A 16089-nucleotide genomic window follows, 5' to 3' on the forward strand; every position below is an offset into this window, starting at 1 on the left:
AATTCACTTTCCTGGCCTCATTCTACAGGAAAGAAAACGATGTCAAGGTCTCATGGTTGCAAACAGCTAACTAGTGGCAAAACTGCGATTTATACCCAATTCTAAAAACCCTAAAGTTGTTTTCCACTTAAGTACATATAATACATTTGAGGGTTTTGCTCATAGTAAGAGTCATGATTTGCACAGAATGTAACATCAACATTAGGTTTCTAAACAATAACAAAATTCAAATTGAATGGTCAGTTGAGAGATTGTAAATAGTTAACTCTGCCAGCTTTCTACTTTGAATAGACATATTCTATCACAATCACTTCTACCAAGGTCAAACCAGTAAGTACAACCAAATTTATTAACAGGTAGACAAATCATATAGACCAGTAAATTGTTTAGCAGGGTGCCACTAACATCCCAATTACGTCTGCAATGGATTATGGCAAAGGACTAGCTATTTTATCTGTTAGAGTAAAAGAAAACTTTCATCAAGAACCAGAAACTGACCAGGGCAGGATGGTACCCTTATAGTTCCAGTTCCTTCTGGAGGCTGAGGTGGTAGGACTATTTGAGCCCATAATTTCAAGACCAACCTGAGCAACAGAGCAAGAGTCTACCAAGAAAGAAAAGAAAGAGAAGCGGTGGAGGGAGGGAGGAAGGGGAGGAAGAAGGGAAGAAACAGCATTTCAAGAATTAGAAATTGGTCCTTTAGCCAAGACAGAGGGGTACATGCCTGAAATCCCAGCACTTGGGAGGCTGACGCAGGAGAATGGCTAGTTCAAGGCCAGTCTGGAACACAAAGCTCCACCCTATCCTAAAACAAAACAGAAATTGATATTTGTGCCCTGTATACCTCTATCATTCTCCTGTAAAATTAACTCTTTAATGTTCACCTAAGAAATTAGGGGGTTCCATTTCATTTACCATGTAGAGCATGTTCTGGCCCTAAAGCCCAAAGATATTAACTACATGGCACTCAAACTAAGAAGCACTCATTCTACACCAGACATGTGCAGACTGTCTTTACTCACCACGAGTACACGATGCAACCATTGTCACTCCTGTTTCAGCAAGGAAGAAACTAAAGCTCTGAGGGGCTCACAGAACGCTGCTGATCTAGGATTCAAATTCAAGCCTGATGCACAGGCAGTGCTTAAACATTACTTTACACTGCTTTTCTCTGTAACTCAATCATAGAGCACTACTGAGTGAAGGCTCAGTTACTACATTTATGGTGCATAAATAGTGGCACAACTGAGGGTACAGCTTAGTGGTGAAGCGCTTCTCTGGCATGCATACGGCCCTGCATCAGAACCCCGTATCATGCACACACACACAAAAAGAGTGTGGGCAGTTTGGAAGTAAGACAGATGAACTCATAATCTGTACAAATCAGTACAATTTTGAACAGGTGCTATAAAAATAAAGCAAAGGGTAGTTAACTTTGTTTAGAAGAGTTAAGGTAAGGTTTCACAGATCTAGGATCTCAAAATAAGTAACACAGTGCTCTCTAACGAAAAAGAAGTATCAGAAGACTAGTAAGAGTAAATGGCTTCATATCCTGGACAACCCATTCTTACAACAGTCAAACATTTATTTCTATGGTCTACTTGCTTTATCCTTCTTCCTATACCCATTTTGCTAATTTTCATTGACAAATTTAAGCCCCTCCTCCAAAGTGTATCAAAACAGAATACTACTAAAATATAAAAGGGTTCCTAGGGAGGCTAATAAAGACATGCACTAAACAGCCAGCACACACAGTGAGCAACAAAAAGCCAAAGATAAATGTGAATACGGAACACTACTAGAAGTTATATCAAATTTCAAATCTAGCTTTAGTCACAGGACTTGGAAGAGTTGTAATTACCAAATGGCAAAACAACACCCCAAAGGATTTGTTGTAAATATAGTCCCGATTAATCACAGCTTACCTATCTTGTGGAATAGAACTTTAGGCTGAATTAGAGTGAAATTCTAGACCTATGTGACAACTGTGTTATTTATCTTTGCTTTATATAAGCCAATGAATATCTACTCAACAAGAGGGCCAAAAGAATTACACAATGCACGTCTTATAAAACGGTCAGGTGTTTCATTAAATCAAGGATTTTATTAAATGTCCCCTGTGTATCAGAGATGGGGGAAAGGATGACTAGGAAATAGCAAAATGTCTTTCTTCTTACTACCCTACAGAATGACAGCAGGGCTGAGAATAGACAGTAGCTCCATAGTGGAGCACATGTTAACATGTGCAGGGCCTTGGGTTCAATCCTCACTACTAGAAAATAAAAGGGAAAGAATGACCATAGCACCAGGTAAGGGGGCACACACCTGTAGTTACCAGGCTGAGGAAGGAGACTCATGAGTCTAAGACCAGCCTGGACTACATAGTAAGACCTCTTAAAAAAAAAAAAAAAAAAAAAAGGAGGAGCGGGGAAGGGGAGGACAAGAAGAGGAAGGGGAGGGAGGGAAGGAAGAGAGAGAGAGAGAAAGAAAGAAAAAGAAAGAAAGAAAGGCAGGGAGGGAGGGAGAAAATGACATAAGGTAGTACTGTTGTTTCGTGAACTTGTTTTTATGAACAAAGTTTTTATGTTCCCAGATGAATGGGTATCTGAGAACTCCAACCATTTTTAATCTATGTGAGGCTACTTTACATGTGCCTCGAAGCACATATCAAACAGACTAACTGGAATATGAGGACTGACCGTCACAAATAGCAATGTAATCTGAGAACAAGAAAAATGATATTCTGAGTCTAACACTAGCTACATGTTTGCTTAACACCTAAGAAAATGCCAATTTAAATCCAAAAGATCAGATATCTTTTAAGTTTAAAACACATAAATTTGGGGTGGAAGTGTAGTTCAGTGATAGAGCATTTTTTTTTAGCACACATGAGGCCCAGCATTGGATCCCCAACACACACACACACACACACACACACACACACACACACAAATTATACATATAAACTTTTCTCTTTAGAGGACAGGCAATATACAAACCTAAGCCAAAACCTTCACAGGGAAAGAAATAATCTTTAAACTGAACAGCAAAGGCTTTCAAACCTACAAAGAATCTGAGCCACTTTGAATACACAGCCTTTACTCCAGCTATCCAAAGGCCTACAACTGGGATCTCTTCTGGGCAGCGTGTTCTCCAGCCAAAGATTAAAGTAAGTACCACAAGTAGAATAAGACACGAGAGCCAAGCTACAACCCTGAAGAAGCTGTGAACCATATCTGCTTAGTTTTTTGTTTGTTTGTTTGTTTGTTTGTTTTGTCTTTTTGAGACAGGGCCTCACTATGCAGTTCAGACTGGTCTTGAACTCACTTTGTAGCCCAGGCTGCCCTCGAACTCACAACGATCCTCCTGCCTCAGCCTCCTGAGTGCTGGGATTACAGGCATGCACCATCACACCTGGCTTTGCTTAGCTTTCTTATATGTAATATTAGCAAAACAATCAGCAGGGTAGGATGCATACGAATCACTAGGAAAAAATATATCTACAATACACTCCAGAAGAGGAACCAGAATCATTGTGTGCAGTAAAGTCACTAACAGATTAACCCATTGATGAGTTAAGAGCTGAATGGGTTCTCTGGAGGTGGAGGTTAGTGGGAAGAAGGAAGTTACAGGGCTCAGGCCTTTGAAGGGCATTCCTTCCCTTGGCCTCTTTCCTTCTCTCTCTCCTTCCCCGCTGCCATGAAGTGAGCAGCTTTCACCCACCACCCTCTTCCTCCACAACGTTTTGCTTCAACACAGTACTAGAAATATATTCAAGTGAGCATGGACTGAAACTTCTGAAACTGAGCCAAAATACGTTTTTCCTCCTTTAAATTGTATATGTGAGGTATTTACCCTCAGGGATGAAAAGCCAAGCAATACAATGTATTTACCAAATGAATGAAATCTACTCTACTCTTAAAATCCAGCTCGACAGCCATTCTTGCCATGTTCTACCAAGAGTCAACAAAGAGCCTCATTCATTAACTTCTCAAATGTCTTAGAGATGGGGATGAGGAAGGAGAGGAATTCTAAAAGCATCCTGGCCCAATCTTAAGGCATTTAATATTTTTATCCTACACATGGCTAGTACTAGGTACATCCCCTACCATAAATGACTTTGATAGACATTTACAAATCATCTGTCACAATGACTTTTACATAGGTTAAGTATACAAAGTGTACACTCTGTTGTAATATTTGTTCACTTATCCAATATTTAAAGAGCTTATTATACGCCAGGCACTATTCTTATCATTGGAATACAGAAGTGTAAAGGACAAAGTCTTGCTTTTCTGAAACTTATCCTCCTAAAAGGGATAAAGAAAATGAATGAGGAAACATAATTTCTCATGGTAATGAGTAATAAAAATAATAATAGGTTATATGAACAATATAACAAAGATACCTATCACACATAGGATAAGAAAACTCAAAGGTTATAAATGTTCAAATCATTTGGCCAATTAATTTCATGTCTGTAATCTGTAGAAAAGAACAAAATCCAAAGTTTAGGAATTAAAATCAGGAATGACTGCACACACCTATAATCCAAGCACTAGGGAGGTTGAGGCAGGATACCCATGAGTTCAAGACAAGCCCGAACTACATAGCACTTTCTCAAAAAAAAAAAAAAAAAAGTTTTAGGCACTAACATTTACACTCAAAGGTAGAAAATAGGGGCAACCCACTTTTTGAGCTTTTCTTTCTCTCAATAAATTCCTCCTACTGTTAAAAAAAAGTAGAGAATAATGGCTATTACGGTTTGGATCAAAAATATCCCCCCAAAAGCCTCATTTCTTCAAACACTGAGATTGTGAAGGGTGGCTGGACCACGGGGACACTACAGTCACGAATTCGATTCATCCACTGAGGAGTTCAGCAGCTGACTGTGCCCTTAGGAGGGGGCCTGTCTGAAGATGGGTCACCGAGAGTTTGAAATGGACCGGCCGCTCTCCCCCTGGGCGATTCCCTTCACCCTGCTTCTGGGCTGCAGGAAGGAGCAGTTTCCTCCCCCAGCCCTTCCACCACCCAGTTTCTGCGTTGGAGACAGCCCACTAGGGACTCAAAGCAGGAGCCAAAATAAAGCCCTCCCCCTCTATGTCGTGGGGCGTTGAGTATTGTGTCCCCACAATGAGAAAGTGACCAAGAGTCATGAAAATACATTCATAAAAGGGTTGATAAGGTAATACCTGACTTTTGTTGATGGTGCTGGAGATTAAATTTAGGGCCTTCACATTGAGCTGCACCCCAGGCCTTTGAATTGTGATTAAGGATCTTGCTAAATTGCCTAGGTTAGGTGAAAATTTGCAGTTCTCTTCCCTCAAGCTCCAAGAGTGCTGGGATTACAAGTCTCCACCACCACACCTGAGTTTATCTTTTTTTTTTTTTTAATTTTTTAATTTTTTGTCTTTTTGAGACAGGATTTCACTATGCAGCTCAGGCTGGCCTTGAACTCATTTTTTTTTTTTTTTTTTTAATTTTTTAATTTTTTGTCTTTTTGAGACAGGATTTCACTATGCAGCTCAGGCTGGCCTTGAACTCACTTTGTAGTCCAGTCTGACCCTGACCTCGCAGCAAACCTCCTGCCTCAGCCTCCAGAGTCCTGGGATTACAGACCTGTACCACCACACCTAACCCTGACGCTGATTTAATATTTTTAAGAAATGGGAGGGGCTAAGAGTAGAGTGCTTGCCTAGAATGTGTTAAACCTGAGTATCAAAGAAGAGAGGGAGGAAGAAAAGAAGGCCCAGAGAAAAAGGACAAAAAGGAGGAGGAAAAGGGAAGAAAAAAAGGCAAGGGGGGCACGAGATATCGGTCTTTGGATACAGGCAGGAGAGGACCAAGAGTTCCACAGTGAACATGACAGAATCTAAATGCCTATTAACCACCTACGTGGATAAATGAAGTAGGCCACACAAGATCACCTCAGATGTGCACCAAGACCCTCTACAGTTACCAAGAAAACACACTTGTATATATAAAGGCAAAAAACTCAGAGGATATAAGTGAAAGCTTAGTATTAACAACAATTATGTCTTAGCATTGTATTTTTATTTGTAATCTGTACTTTCCATTTTTTGAAGTGAGTATTGGTTTTTTTAATGTTTTATTAACTCCCCCCACTGTACAAAAAAATGCTATGAAAATAAGGAAGCCAGAAGGTAGTGAAACAACTGAATAGCTCAGTTATGGAGGAAAAAAACCTGAGCCTTCTTTTCTTAGTTTTTCCTCAGATAAGAATTACTTGGAAACTGGAAGTCTAAGTACTGGCAGTAAAACATTCTCCAAACAAAATCAGCTTTCAAGAAAATTGTGAAAAAAGGAGGCCTGGTCACTAGTGACTGAAGCAAACTTTAAGTTATTTGTGGACGAATCTACATACGCTGTTCAGAGCCCACTTCTCCTCCAGGAGAAAATGGGCTCACCCAGACCCAGCTGAGTGCCTTCTGGGGCTCACAAATCTGTAGCTATCACCAGAGGGTTACCCTGCTGTAATCTCAAATCCTGGTTTTAAAACTACAAAGCACAAACAGACACAGTATTATTGTCTCACACAAACTGTAAATGACAATCTAGGCATAAACTTATAAAGAGCACCTAAATTCTAGGGGGAAGGCACTATTGCCACAGACCATCGTTCTTTTCTTCCGGCTGGGGTCAGTTTATCTTTCCATGTCCAACAAATAAGCTGCAAACCATCTCAGTTTTTCTTCCAGCAAGAGACTGAAATTTAATAACCAGCATCTAATATCGGAGTCTTAATTCACTTAATTCTCTGATCTATGCCCAAGAGTTCTAATACAGGCACCACTCACTCTCAAAGAGTAAGGTTTAAGGTTGTCAGAATGACTACTCACTCTTCGTACACAAACACCAACACTAAGGAGCACAGTACTCAGACATTTGTCCACAATACTGCTATTAGTCAAAGGTGGGACAAGGAAATGCACAATTCACAATTCCAAATCCAAGTTCAGAATTGTTTCTACAACAAATACTGTAATATTATACTGACCAAGTATATCAGATCTGATTTCACCATCTAAAAGGAAGATGATTATATGATTAGGTCCATCAAATACTAGGCATTTTCACCACGTGTGACCCATTGCGATGGCAACACTGGTGTATAGGCTGCAGATACAGACAGGGGTAAGCCCCTCCCAAGATACTTCAGTGGGAGTGTGAAAGGGACTCCCCCAGAGAAGGTTCTTCCTCCCAGAAAACCCACCATTTTGGAAAGTGTGGCGGGGTCTCATAAGGTAGTTACAGCTGACTGAGAACCCAGAACATGTGGGGACCATACATACGTGAGGAAGCCATACATATGTGTTTCTTCGTTCAGTACAATAATAATCCCTTGAGATGATTTACAAAATCAGGACACTCACTCTCCGCACACAGATTTAGAACTATACTGGTGTTTCTAGCTAGGCAATAAAGGAAGGAAATGAAAAGAAAAACACTACTACCCTGTTTGTTTGTTTTATTTTTGCTTTTTGAAACAGGGGTTCTCATTATGTTCAGACTGGCTTGAACTAACTATATAGCCAAGGCTGGCCAGGATCTTGCAGGGATCCTCCTTCCTCAGCCTCCTGAGTGCTGGGATTCCAGGCGTATGCCACCATGCTGGACATTACTACTCTATCTGGAGGCCAAACCATTTTTCCCCATCAGTCCAATTAGCTTCAACAAGATAAATTACAACATGTCCCAATTTTTTGAAAGATTAAACAAACCAAAAAGGCTTACTTCCTCAACAAAAGTTACTTATACTTAAAATGTAGTCAAGTGAAATCTAAACAGGAATCGAACATAAAAGCTAATGATTACATCTAATACTATTAGTAATATTCTATGAGGCAGTTATCACCTCTATTTCACACAATCAGAAAAATGAAGCCCAGAGACACTTACAGAAGGGATACATGGCCAAGTCAATATTCAAATTCAAATACGCTGGATTCCAGAACACCCATTAATATTGTTCCATACTTTGCATATTGAAATATGAAGTGAGATCACGAACACAAACTTTTGCTTAACTTCACATTTGGAATAATAGGTTTCCATTTGAAAATATATTTGAGCCAAGCAGTGGTGCACGCCTATAATCCCAGCACTTAGGATCCTCCTGAGGCAGGAGGATCACTGCGAGTTCAAGGCCAGCCTGAACTACACAGTGAGACCCTGTGTCCAAACAAACAAAAAAAAAGGTTGTGATATGAACCTATACCTACAGTCTGACACTCTCAGTTCTTAGCCTTTTAGTCATTTTAATTCACACATCACTTAAACGTATTTCAAATAAAGTTAACCATAAAATATTCACATGCCAACAAACTTGGGCTGAAAATACTACTTTGCTAGATGCTAAAGTACCTGTTACCAAGTAAACTGGAATTTAAAATGTGTTTAGTACCATATTACCAAATCATTACTCAAGTTCTTTAAAACAAATGATTACCTTCCTGACCCAATTTAGAAAAGGCCTCAATTTCCAATCAGAAATGTCAACAACTTAAATTTCTGAAACCTGTAATTATTTTGCCAATAATTATATATATATGACAAACTGTGAAGCTGGATCCTAATACAAGATACAGTATCTCATTTAAGAAATAGTTTAACCTTAAAAGTATAGCACAGTAGAATGTAAGGCTTGTGCTTTTGACTTTAAGGAAAGACAATAACTCAAATTACTCCATCAGTAATTTCAATTTTGGCTTTGCCATTTGTTAGAAAAGACTAAATGCATCTTATTATCACTTCATTTTGTTTTTGTTTTTTTTTTTAACTTCATTTTGAATACTATGGAAATAGTTTAATATTATCTCAGCTTTTCTCAAACATGAGCTTAAAAGACATGAAACAATTTTTACAATTTAACCAATACACAAATAAAAAAATTTCATATGCTACAGCCTTAAAAAGGGATGCAGTAAGCAAACTTTCTTAAATCATGGCTCAAAAAAACCTTTTCTTTGGCGAGGGGCGGGGGGAGTACAATCCACCATAAAAGTACCAAGGGTTTAAATAAGGTTGACATCGAAACGTATCAGATTTTTGGAATATATAATCTACCAATAAATTTACAAAAAGTTAGTATCATAATAAGCTGTATTTCTTTTTAAACAGCTTGCCTACAAAGGATAAAGAAAAACAAATTATGTTTTCTGAAGTTTCACTCCTGCCAGTTGCTGAAACACAAACAAAGCTTCTTAAAACACATTACACAAAGAAACAGAACAGTATCTAACAGGATTCTTTAAAAATATTGCTAGTTTACCTCAACAATAAAACTAATCATGTTTTATCCTACAAACCCCAAAGACAAAATGCTTAGCTAAAGTCCAACTCTATAGATGAAAGCCATCCAGAAGGTCTTCTAAGTGCACACTCTGGAAAGCAATTTGGCCATTTAATTAATGTGAAGTACGTTCAAATGCCATCTCTGGAACTCATCCTCTGGAACTCACTGCAGATCAAATTATATACAGTAGCAAAACCATGAAAACCACTCAGATGTCTAATAATGAGGGAATGAGCAAATATGTAAACTACAAAGGCAGTAATAATGCTTTCAGGGCTAATGTGGCAGCACACACTTGGAATCCCAGCTACTTGGGAGGCTGAGGCAGGATCATGGAAAGTTCAAAACCAGTTTGGACAATTTATTGGGACTTTCTCTTAGAACAAAACAAAATTAAAAAATACTACACCAGAACATTGTGGTACGTGGCCATAATGCCAAAAATTTAGTTAGGTATCGTCTAAAAATAAAAATTAAGGGCCGAGGATCTAGCTCAGTGGTTCAGCACCTACTTGGCAAGTGTAAGATCCTGAGTTAGATTTCTGGCACCTCCCCCAAAAAATAAATAAAATTAAATTAAAAATGAAAAAGGGATGAGGATGTAGCTCAGTGGTAGAGCTCCCTTGAGTTCAATCCCCAGTACTGGGGGAAAAAAAAGTAACCGTTAAAAGTTACTTTTCTCTCACTGCTAAAACAAAAACACCCAACACCCAATGTTAAAGGGGGAAAGTTCAGTTTATTCAGCTCAGTCTGTAGCAGTTTCAGCCCATAATCTACTGCCTCTAAAACAGGGTGGCCTTGCGGAGGGGCAACGATTAGTGGCAACAGAAGATACCAAAAGCAACAGAAGAGGAAGGGAGAGCAAGCCTTTTGATTCCTTACATTGTAGGCAGGGTTCCCGCCCTAGGCCTCAAGCAGCACTCACACCCTTAATCCCTGCATTAGATCAGAAACCAATCACAAACTGTAGATTCAGCTGCCTAGGAAAATCCTGCGCCCCCATGACCACACAAGGCTGAGGGGACACCCAGATACACACTGTGACAACAACCAAGAGAGCAGTTCGTATACAGAAAAAAAAATCTTTAAAGGGTTAAAATCTCCCTGTGCGCAGTTTTATGGTTCTAATCTCACACGTATCTAAAGAAGAGGGTAGAAAAAGTAAAAAGTGCATTAGCCCTAAGTTCTAATTCTCTCTCTGCTACTTACTAGCTTTGTTGTCCTTGGAATTTCACTTAGTCTCTGGATATCCTAGCCACAGCTGACAATGATAGCAAAATTAGACTGATTTTCTACAAACTCTTAAAAAAAGTTAAGACAACAGATTCAGATTTCTACAGTCTTCCCAAATATCTTCTTTTTCTAAATCTCAGGTATAATGAACATTTCCACTATTAACCTTTCTGGTTAGAAACAATCTAAAAAGTGTAGACAAATTGTGGTAACACTATCCTCCTGAAATATATATAATATAGTCAGCTTCTATGGCACAGGCCTGTAATACCAGCGCTTGGGAGGCTGAGGCGGAAGGATCATGAGCTCAACACTAGCTTAGGCTACATAAAAGAGTTCAAGGCTACCCTGTACAACACAGTGACAACTTGTCTGGAGAAGAAAGAAAGAAAGAAAAAAAACCCATTATCTTTACCTATACAATTTTCATAAACTATGTTAAATATTTTTTAGTAACTATACAGTATAACTTATCTAAGCGTTCCAGTGAAAGGTTACTCAACATACATTACACATACAGGCCATATGACTTATTATGCAATAACTGCCAGAATACTCAGCAAAGGACATTCTTTCATTCTGAAAGTCATCAGAAAATTAAGATCCAGGGGTTTTTTTTGGTGGGGGAGACAGTAGCAATTAAATTTAAGGCCTTTGTACAGAGCTACATCCCCAGCCTTATATTTCTATATTTTGATAGAAGGTCTCATTAAGGTGCAAAATTACCCAGGCTGGGTTGGAACTGCAAACCCTCCTGCTTCAGTCTCCCTGAGTACTGGGCTTACTACAGAAGTGCACCACCTCACCTGGCTTTGAGATGTTTCTTTTTGTTTGTTTGGGGTTTTTTTTGTCTTTTTTGAGAGTCTTGCTATGCAGTTCAGACTTGCCTTGAGCTCACTTTGTAACCCAGGCTGCTCTTAAACTCACACGATCCTCCTGCCTCAGCCTCGTGAGCGCTGGGATTACAGGCGTATGCCACCACACCCGGCTGAGGTGTTTTAAAAGGGATTTTTTTTTTCATAACATTCAAAATAAAATACTATGTATATCAAATGGCTCCTTATAAAATAATAGGTGAAATGAGGTATCACTTCAGTAAATCTCTCTTTTTTTTTCTCTCAACTTCTTTAATATCAATTTATTTTTTTTTATTTTAAAGAATAAAAGAAGGATAACATAATAATAGGGGGGTTCAGTAAATCTCTTAATACTGAATATCTTTGTAACTAAACAGCCTAAGGCTGCAGAAGGGCAACAAACCCTACATGCAGGTAATTCAGCTTCACAAACCTTTTGAGCAAGGTAAGTGACATTTATTAAATCTCCTTAACGTGCTTGCAACAGGGCCATAATCTGTGCATCTTGCTCCTGGGCAGCCTGAGCCACCCATATTATAACCATGACTGTCCCATCAGGCAGCTTTTTATTAACTTTATTAGGAAACAGACCAATAAAGTGATGGGCTCTGTCTGTGCTATCTGTGGTATAGGCCACCTGATAAGACAGTCATGCACATACTGCCAATGGTTCAAGCCAGTGGTAACACGTTAAGGTAAATGTACTGACAGTTAAATTTGATAAATCTGGATCTAATTATCCAATTACATTTGATTTATATACAAAAAGTTAACTTTTTACCAAAAAATTGACAATTTATATTTGGAAACTTATTTGGTGAATCTGAATAACCAATTTACTAAGTGACACAAAATGTTCAACACATGCATTTCTGATTTGACAAATCAATTGTGTATTTGGTTTTTTAAAAGGATTAATGTCAATTTTACTACTTTAGATGCATTGTTTCTATGTAAAAATCTCTAAATCTAATCCTTTGATCATTATCCTTTTCTTCATCTTCAACATATTCTACAAGACTAGCAGATTAATTTACAGTCTGAAATTTAATTTTTTTTTTTTTTTGAGACAGTGTCTCTAACGTAGCCCAGGCTGGCCTTGAACTCGTGGCAATCCTCCTGCCTCAGCCTCCCAGTGCTGGGATTAAAGGCGTTATGCCACCATGCCCACCTGAAGTTCAAATAAAGTGATGACTAAAAACATCATATCACAGTGATATATGTGCACCTATGTTCATAGCAGCACAATTTGTAATTGCTAAAATGTGGAAGCAACCCAAATGTCCATCCACCGAGGATTGGATAAGAAAATTATGGTACTTTTATATAATGGAATATTACTCAGCTGTAAAGAAAGATAAACTCGAGGCCTTTATATTTAAATGGTCACAACTAGAGACCATACTCATAAGTGAAATAAATCAAACATACATGTGCAAGCACCGCATTGTGTCACTAGTGTAAAACTTGAAAGAGTTAATTTAAACTCGGAGGTATGATAGACACTGTGAAATGATAGGAAACCACCGAAGAGTAAAGGGCTTCTGGGATGTGGGAAAAGAGAAGGGAAAGAAGGAGAAATTTTGTATGTATGTATATACAGGATAGATAACATGGTTGTTCTTCTATCTGCTGTTTCTATGCTGAAAGAAACTGTCAATGAGTCTTTGGTTGACCAGTATTGCATGTCTATATCTGTTTTCATGAGAAGCCACTTTGAAGATATCAATATGTAATACAACCACCATTGTTAATTCCCTACCACTTTGTTTGTAACTCTGTATTGTCTGTATTGTGCTTGTGATATGTTGTAAAATGTTGTATGTCTGTTAATGTTTCCCTCCTTTTATCCTTAAAATAAATAAATAAATAAATAAAGTGATGAAATTTATCAAACTATCATCTTCAGTATTTTAAAAGGCACCAAGTACAGTCTATTTTTTCTTTATTTAAATTATTATTTTTAATTGGTAAATCATAATTACATATATTCATGGAGTATAATGTGACGTATACAACCTAGATGATTAAATTAAGTTCACTAACATATGCTCCCTTTTTTTTTGCGGTGACAGATTTACTTCTCTTAACAGAAGTCTTAACAGTTACTTCTCTTAACAGGTGGTCAGTGCGTGAAACTTCACAATTCTGGGAGACTAAGGCTGGATGACCTGGGCAACTTAGTGACTTAGTGAGACACTATTTCAAAATGAAAAATAGAAACGGGCTGTGGATGCATAAAGGCCATGGACTCAACCCCTGCTATAGCAAAAGAAAACAACAAAAGAACAAAAAAAAGCTGGGTGTGGTGGCACATGCCCACAATCCCAGCACTTTGGAGGCTGAGGCAGGAGGATCCACAAGAGTTGGAGACCAGCCTGGGCTACAAAGTGAGTTCAAGGCCAGCCTGAACTGCACAGCAAGACCCTGACTCAAAAAACAAAACAAAACAAAACAAAAACAAAAAAAAAAAACCCAGAACCTATCCATACTATTATAATTCAAAAAGAATAGCCTAGTATTAATAGTGGAGCCACAGGGTTACTGTGAATTGAATAGCTTTGCAAAAGGTTTCATGATGTTATTAAATAATCTAGTGCAAAAATTGGGAAACATGATGTGAATACACAAACCATAAACCCACCTCTGCAGTCTGCATTTGGATATATCCTGAGAGTCCCTTCTCACTACTTTTCACTCTTTCTGCATTAAATGGGTGGAGCCAACATAAATAAGGTCAGACTGCTAATCTATCCCTCTGGGCAGGCATAGTGCTAGCCACTTAACATTTTTCATCCACTTAAATTCTCAGAACAACCGTAAGAAACACTATTATCTGCATTTAACAGATGAGAAAGCAAAGACTCAAAGAGGATCCAAGGCTGGTAAGCTGCTGATGCAGATTTCAAATCCAGAGTAGCTTGACATCAAAATCCATGCTTCTAGTAAGCTATACACCTATTCATGTCATAACCCTAAAAGTCAGGAAGAAGCTTCTCAAAGATTGATTCAACATTTTTAGGTTTTCCATGCATAACTACTACTCTGCAACAAATACAACTGATTGTAGTAACACATACCCCTATATTGTAAATTAATTCAATCTTCTCAAAAGGTCAGGATTTATAAAGTGACTCCAATTCTTATCTCAAAGAAATATCAGAAAATTTATTCTACTCAGACTAAATAAAGCCTCACTTTTCCCATATCCTATAAAAGTTGTTTTTTGTTTTGTTTTTGAGACGAGGGTATGTAGCTCAACTTAGCCTTGAACTCACTATGGAGCCCAAGCTGGCCTCAAACGCTCAGCAATGTCCTTGCCTCAATTTCATGATGCTGGGATTAGAGGCACACACAACCACGCCTGGCCTCCGTCTCATATAAAAGCTCTAGTATGAGTACATTCCCTAGTGTTTGTTTGTTCTTTTTAGTCTCAGTGGTACTCTTAGATACACTCTTAGATGGCTCTTCAAAAGACACTCATTCCAAGAAAAAAAGATATTACAAAAAGAGGCACATAAGTGGGCATTTTTCTAAATACTGCACTTACATGCAACAGTCTTCAAAAGGCTTTGGATTTCTGCTAGTCTCTATCTTCAGGTCTTACTCACCCCTGTTGCTCTATTACAGCAAGGACTAAGAGTCACAAGCTATCTATTTTCTCCAACAAGGCATCCGTGTTTGAATCATTCATGAAACCAAACCAGTCAGACAGCCTGTTAAATACGGATTTCAACAGCCATCCGAAGGTGGAAGAAGTGCTGCCATCTCTCTCTGGAACACAGAGTTCATCCCTGGCAAGTGCACACTCTACCCTCCAAGACTCAATCAGAGCAACTTCTGGAGTCGAAGTCAGGACGGAAGAGAAATCTCTCACTCTTCTTCTCCAACCAAGGACAGAAAACTGAATAACCATCCTTCTACTCAATCAATGGTCGATAAACACTCCATTTTATAAATCCCAGACACCCGTTCCCTGAGCCTGTGCTAAGATACGTTCCCGCCTCGTCCTTTGCCTCCTCGTCAAGTGAAAAACGCCCAAGCACTCCTTTGCAAGATAAAACTTATCGCTGACTGCAGACCCATTTTAACTCGCTTAAAACAATGAGCTCTGGAAAACCAAAGACTTCCTTCTGCTTGACTTAATAAATGCCGAGGACGATTGTGAACTAGGTGGAACTGTCTGTTGGTCCCTCGCTTCTACCGCAGCAACCAGCTTCGTGTTCGACCCCAGGACAGGTGACAGTGAGTACATGGAAGGGTCCAGCGGCCCACAGCGTTCCGGAAGGCGCCCACACCGGCCTCCCCTTCCACAATGGGGCTCTTCGTCCCAAGTGGCAACTTGCAGCAGGCTCTTCATTCTTTTGCTTTCTCAAGAAGGACGGACTCGCCCAAACCCCAACGTTAGAGAAAGTGACAGACCAGCGTCGAACCTTTCAGCCACCCCCACAGACCATCAAGGAGGGAAGCCGCAACCCGCACACGCACACTTTGAAAATGTGACAAGCTCAATTTAACCCTTTCCGAGCACCCGCCGAAAACGGCACAGCACACTCGCGGCTACATGGAATTGAGCCTCCGGCTGCGATCTCTGAGCCCCAACCTCCGCCGCCAGCCCGCGGAGATCCCCGGCTCCGGCCCGGGGAGGCGAGCGGCTCGGCGGCCCCCTCCCCCGCCACGGCC

The 16089-nt window shown here is 39.3% G+C and overlaps 1 protein-coding gene across 1 annotated transcript in view; it reads right to left on the reverse strand.

The window, feature by feature from the left end:
• Arl8b (ADP-ribosylation factor-like 8B) overlaps positions 1-16089 on the reverse strand; it is a gene marked incomplete in the record, with an annotated part of 45571 nt that overhangs the window by 29015 nt on the left and 467 nt on the right.

Source organism: Chinchilla lanigera, unplaced genomic scaffold, assembly GCF_000276665.1.
Source record: "Chinchilla lanigera isolate Chin_1 unplaced genomic scaffold, ChiLan1.0 scaffold00020, whole genome shotgun sequence".
NCBI lineage: Eukaryota > Metazoa > Chordata > Mammalia > Rodentia > Chinchillidae > Chinchilla > Chinchilla lanigera.